At 34.2% G+C, this 7,083-nt stretch overlaps 1 pseudogene; it reads left to right on the top strand.

Annotated features, from left to right (window-relative positions):
- Positions 1-402: 402 nt before the first annotated feature.
- LOC109050621 overlaps positions 403-7,083 on the top strand; it is an 81,606-nt pseudogene continuing 74,925 nt past the window's right edge.

Genomic DNA, 7,083 nt, shown 5'->3' with positions numbered 1-7,083 from the left:
ATATTTAAAAATGTCAATTAAAATGGTCACTTCTGATTAGTAATGTAATGCAATTTTATTGCAGTTTAATATAACTGTTAAAAGTAATACTGTGAAATATTCTTACAATTTAAAATAACAGTTTTCTATTGTAATAGTAATATTGTAATTATTGTTGTATTATTGTTATTATTATTGTGAAATATGATTACAAACTAGTATCTTTTATATATTGTAATATATTTTACAAAATAAATAAAAATATCATGTTTGATTAGCAATATTATTATTATTATTATTACAATTTAAAATAACTGTTTTATATTGTAATATATTTCAAAAAGTAAATTAAAATGATCACCCTCATACATCTTTGCTAAATTAAAGTATTAATTTCTTTCAAAAATCTTACTGACCCCAGACTTTTTAATGGCAGATGTGCTGGAATTGATGATTCGCAAGGCCATCATCCAATGGAAATTTTGAAATGCATCAAAAGCAGTATGCTACTCTACATTTCCCACTCACTTCCTTATGCTTCATGTTGTCTGTCTTTTTTTTTACAAGGTGAAGATGACTTCCTGCTGGGGTTGGGTGAGCTGCCGGAGACCTTCCCCAGCGACCCTCCTGAGCCCCTCCCACACTTCCTGCTGGAGCCGGAGGACGCTTACATCATCAAGAACAAAGCTGTCAATCTCTTCTGCACTGCCACGCCTGCTGCTCAGATCTACTTCAAATGCAACGGCGAGTGGGTCCATCAAAGAGAACACACCATAGAGGAGCGGGTGGACGAGACGTCGGGTCAGTCACACACACATATCCACCATCACTCTCCTTTATGGGTCGGAAACATTACGGCCTTTTCTGAGGTGCAATAAAAATGTGATAGCTCTGCTTTATCGATGCTTTTCATTGCTAAAGGTGCTGCTAGAGAGATAGATAAACCCCTTCCTGACATGTACAGGTTTGTGTATTATTTATGTGATGTTATGAGAGCTATTTTATGATGGTTATTTTATATGGCTGCTATGGACACAGGGAGTTTATAGCAATTCTGACTTCTTTTTCTAACAATTGTGATTTACAGTATAATGCACAATTCTGATATTTTTCTCAGAATTGCAAGTGTATATCTTGCAATTCTGCATTTATATGCTGCAATTTTATGTTTTTATTTCGCAGTTATGAATTCAGAACAATTTAGTTCAATGTTGATTAAATTCAGTTCAAAAACTGTCAGTGTTGCAAAGTTCATCAATTATGAAACGTTTATAATTCAGCCACACGATCATTTTTTTTTTTTTTTGTAAATAAAACATTGGAGTACATTTTACAAGAAAATACTTCTTCAGTCTTTCTACTGTAATGATATGTGATATGATGCGATTTCAAGTTTTCCTTTCTCTTTTGAGTGTTACAAGCTGATATATAAGATATAAGATCCCTGAAGTTGCAAAGACTAAAGTCTCAAAACCAAAGAGACATTCTTTATCAAAGTTAAGACTCTGCCATGCCTCCCAATTCTTTCTCAAAACTAGTCCAAAACTAGCCAAATCATGTTCAGGTAGGTAAACATTGTGTTAGTTGGGTCGCGTCAACCCACGGAGTTGAAAAAACATTCCACAGCTACAGAGGAAAAAGTAGCCCAATTCCACGGGGAAAATGTGGATTTTGCAACCCTTTCACAATGCGCCGTCATACGGAAATAAACACAGAGGATATAAAGTAAGCGATTATGCGTTTATTTATAGTGTGATCTGCTGCAGAAGCCAGCAAAATTATGCACAGACAATATGAAAAAATAAAGACAATGATGTGACAAAAGAAAGCAGTTTTGAAACTTTTATGATACGAGCCCTCATGTTTCGCTTGTAGAGTTGTCACTGTAATACATTCTGACACATCACACTTCCAGTTTAGTACCACAAAATCAGAATTTAAAAAGATCAGATTCCATGCGGTTTGTGCTGTTCACACTGTCTTGACAAAAACAGATCTGAGTCACATGTGAGCAAAAAAAATCTGATTTGGGCCACATTTGCCTGCAGTGTGAATGTAGCCTAAGTAGCTACAAAAAGTAATCTACAATAGAGTTCATTATATTTACCTCAAGTAAGTTCAATGTTGATTCAATTCAGTTCAGTAACAGTGTCAATGTTGCAAAGTTAGTGGCATCCAGCTCAGTTCAGTTCAGATTTTGTCCTCCTCCAATAGTGTCAGTGCAGTTAAATCGATAACATTATTCTTTAATTACTTATTGTAATTAAAACAGAAGATACTATAGATTCCGAGTGAAATAATTAAATAAATAAGGTATGCACTCTCAATAATAAAGGTGTTTTATGGTTTCATGAAGAACCTTTAACAGAGCAAAAAAATTTTGTTCTGTGGCATTGTTCTGTTTTTAAGAGTGTTGTTGATTTAATCAGGTGAGCAAATCACAGTGTCTGTTGTCTTTTCCTGTCACGATTCTGTAGCTCAAACTGCATCGCATAAAATCAGCAGTGCCAAGGTCATGGATTCAATTCCCAGGGAATGCATGAACTCATGTTACAAATGCAATGCAAAGTCAGAGCATCTGCCAAATGCATAAATGTCTTTTCACATGGAAAATACGACAATGGAATACAGAGTAAAGGCCAAGAACAGTGATCCAGGTCCACTTTTGGTGATAGTCAGATGCTAATATGTCATAGTCAATTCTTTTTCACTTTCAAAATGTTTTATACAAGGAAACTTGCAGTGACATAAAAACCATGAGTGCAGAGCAGATGTGTATTGGCATATTGGTATTACTGGTTACTGTACTGGTATGAAGAAGATGAATGAATGCTAATGAAGTTCAGAAGTGTGGGGATTATAAGACTGTTTAATGTTTAAAGAAGTCTCTTCTGCTCACCAAGGCTGCATTTATTTGTTAAATACGCAGTAAAATCAGTAAAATTGTGAAATACTATTACAATTTAAAATGACTGTTTTCTATTGTAATATTTTGTAAAATGCAATTTATTCCTGTGATGCAAAGTGTAATTTTTAGCATCATTACTCCAGTCTTCAGTGTCACAAGATTCTTCAGAAATTACTTTTGATCAATTTAATGCATCCTTGCTGAATAACAGTAATAATTACTGACCCCAGACTGAAATCTAGCTATAGAATAAGACGTTTTAGGTGAATGTTTCACCTATAACACTAAGAATGCAGCAATCTTAAAATGAAACCAAGCTTTTGCGCTCACATATTTGCATATGTTTTAGGCCTAACATTTGCTGTAGAAGACAGAAACACTGCCATGCATTTTAAGGTGAAGTTAGCAGCCCTCCACTAATGTTCGATCATTCAGAGCAAAAATAGCACATATTGGCTGAAGCTGAAGCACAATCACCTCACCGCAGGAGAAACCAACACGAGCCGCTCTCGGTGTGGGCGAGCGAAGAGCTCAATTCATTACGCAGAGGTTAACAAGCTCCTACTGAGCTAATGACTCTAATGGATCTTTGATATCAACTCGCCCCAGTAATTCTGCTCTAATATCTCTGCGGTGGAAACTTTACTGTCATAATCACACCTCGGATATTACTCGGGGTCAGAGTGTAGAGTTATTATGGGTCGTCGAAACGGGGCCGGCTGCTCTAAACACTGTCAATGAACTTTATCAGGGGGGCTTAATGTGTGACAGTAACATTTATCATAAAAAATTGTAGTGCGTATAGAGAGAAAGAGATTTAGAGAGAGGGAGAGAGAGAGAAAGAGCGAGGGAGATATAGTTTATGCTTTTACATAGATTTTCACTCTCACTGTTTGGTTTAGTTCTGTCTTTGTTCACCGGCCACAAGCTCCCTCTGACATCGCTATCTATCTCTATTTTGGATGGTGTAATATCGTTATGAATCAATTTCATTGTTCGTTTTGGCAATTGTGAGTAAACAAGGTTAAAAAAGTTCCTTGTCATGAAAGCTGGTGTGTAATCGGCTCATGGTGTGTGTGATGAGTTTTTTGTGTGTCTAAATTGTGCAGAAGATTCAGATTGAGTCTCATTATCTGGTTCAGTCAGAAAAAATCTTTCTTGCTGCAGTATTTATCTCAGAGGGCCTCGTTTAAACAGACGTGTTAGTATATTTACACAACAGAACACCATTCAGAAAAATGTCAAGTAAGTTTCCATTGTTTTCTAGAAGACCAATCATTTATCTTTTGAGCTTATAAAAACTGAATGTACTGTATAACATGATTAGAAAATGAATAGTTGAAGTATTCATCTAATATTTTTAATGTAAGAAAAATGCTGCACAGGGACATCCATGAATGTTTTTGAGTGATCATATAAATGAATCCTTGAATCACTTGATTCATTGAAAATAACAGTTTGAACTGATTCACATAAATGACTCTAATGACTCTTTTATGCGACTGAATTTGAATTATGGGATTGCATTTAAACATCTCAGTCTTGACGCTCTTTTATTGAAAATATAAACTATCGTTCAAAAGTTGGGTTGGTAAGATTTTTTAATGCTTTTGAAAAAGGTCTCTTCTGCTCAGCAAGGCTGCATTTCTTTGATCAAAAATACAGTAAAAACAGTTATATTGTGAAATATTATTACAATTTAAAATAACTGTGTGATGCAGGAATAAATTACATTCCGGAGCTTTATTCCTGAGCTGAATTTTCAGCATCATTACTCCAGTCTTTAGTGTCACATGATCTTTCAGAGATCATTCTAATCTGCTGATTTGCTCTTCAAGAAACATTTATGATCACTATCAGTGTTGAAAACAGTTGTGCTGCCCAATATTGTTTGTGGGAACCATGATACATTTTTTTTCAGGACTTTTTGTTCAGGAAATTTCAAAAGAACAGTATTTATTTGAAATAGAAATCTGTTGTTATAGATTCTAAATGTATTTACTTAATGTCTAAATGTCACTTTTGATCTATTTGTTGCATCCTAGATGAATAAAAATATTAGGACAGTAGAGTATGTTTGTGAACAATACTCACATGCAGAGTTTTTCAGTGTTTTGGATATAATAATCCAAAACAAAAATGTGTGTGTGTGTGTGTGTGTGTGTGTGTGTGTGTGTGTGTGTGTGTGTGTGTGTGTGTGTGCTAACAGATCTCATTGTAAACGCACCCCATCCCATTATTGCTGTCATTGATTTTCTGCCTGCGTTTATGTGTGTGTGCTTTTACATGCTTTGTGCGTTTTTATGCTTGCAAGGCTGTGCTATATTGATATTCATCCAGCAGTCAATGTTAGAGGTGTTTTTAAGGCAGTATTATTACTGCTAGTGCTCATAGTGCTTTGAACAAACCTCTAACATTAAATGTTAAGGTTCACTGTGGGTCACCCTGCAGTGATTGTGCTTCAAACATGAATGATTCCTCAAATCATGTGTGTTTTTGAAGAGAGGTCCTTCCTTCAGAGTATCTCAGAGATTTGAGGGTTTGACCAAAAAAACAACTTGTGAGTTCATCCACAAAATGCTCATTCTGTGAATGAGATATGCATTCTGTCTACATATTTTTGCAGTCCAAACAACCCCTTTCATCAATGAAATGCAATTCTCATTCACAGGATTAGCATTTTGTGGATGAAATATATTGCATCTTTGCACAAAATCATGTTTAGATTGACTTTACATTTCTATTACAGCATGCAACCTTGTTTTGACTTAAAACATATATGGAATGACAAACTGTGCCTCATACCAAAATAGTCTGTGCGACTATTCATGTGCTTTGAACACTTTATAATTTGTAAGAAATTTAAGATAAAAGTTCCTCAAAATATCCCAGTGACTATGATAGAATGTTTTGCAAACAAAAATGTAATTGACAGTGATTTATTAGCATTCTGTTTAGTGATTGGTCTTCTTAATACATTTATTTGCATACTGATTTGTAATTGGTCATTTCTTTCTAGCATCTTTTTAACCATCTTTAGCCGCCATGCATTGTTTCTGCTGCCTTGTAAAAACTTTAGTTTCCTCTTTGTTTTTTTAACATCTGTTTTAATTAAATATAGTTTGTGTGGTATTTTTTTTTTTTTTTTTTTTTTTTTTTTTTGCTTTTATGTTGTCTGTCTATCAGTAGTTCAACAAAAACTTATTAAAGATATATTCTCTGAAAACAAGTCTTGTAGCCCATGAAATTTGCTTCTCAAATAAATTTATCTTGTAAGGATATTTTAAAAGAAAACAACGCAAAGTCCTTGCAGTCTGTGTGTCTGTTTGTTTCACTCACTGCAGCGAGTTCTTGAGTGTAAATCATAAAGTTAGATCATCATTCTTCAGCTCATCCTGTGTGAATCCTGCTCTATTCTCTTTTATAGCTGCTTGAGTGATGTTTGTTCAGACATTCATGTGTGTAAGTGTGTCTTTTCACCTCACTCTTTCTGTTCAAGGCTAAAGGTTTCTGCCGTTCACATCAAGCATTCTGCACCAAATGCTGTCATAAACACAAATACCCAAAGCACTAAACAAATAAACACAGAGGGTAAGTGTGAACTATTGATTTCTATCCTGGAATATTTCATGGAGACATTGAAGGGTTCATTATTTATACATGTACAACAGAAGTATGCTGGCAGAGCACTAAAATATATATAAAAACATCTCGCTTGAATCATGCTACATTGGTGTGATCGGCACTGACGTGATGGTAGATGTGTAGACTCACAAGCTGTTCACAGTGCATCTGAGGAACTTTGTACACAAGAATGTCAAGAAGCTTTATCAGGCCTGATTTATGCAGTTTTGTGTGAACATTATGAAGTATTGACCTGAGTTACACGGTCATACAGATTTGGACAATATGAGAGGAAATGTTCTTGAATAAGTGTTATTTTAGTATAACTGATATTCTATTATAGTTTTTGTTAATATTCTGAATTAAATTTTATATTTATGCCTTTTGTTTTCACTTTAATTTAAGTTCATTTTTAATGTTTTTTTTTTGTTTTTTTTGTAATTTTATTAGTTTTTGTTTTTATTAATTGTTATTTATTGGTTGTATTTTAGTTATTCTAGTACTTTAAGTTAAACTAAATTAAAAATAAATGAGATAAAATAAGTTATTTCATTTAATGTTTATTTTGTTTC

This window comes from Cyprinus carpio, chromosome A5, assembly GCF_018340385.1.
Source record: "Cyprinus carpio isolate SPL01 chromosome A5, ASM1834038v1, whole genome shotgun sequence".
Lineage (NCBI taxonomy): Eukaryota > Metazoa > Chordata > Actinopteri > Cypriniformes > Cyprinidae > Cyprinus > Cyprinus carpio.
This window is presented reverse-complemented; position numbering and strand designations above follow the sequence as displayed.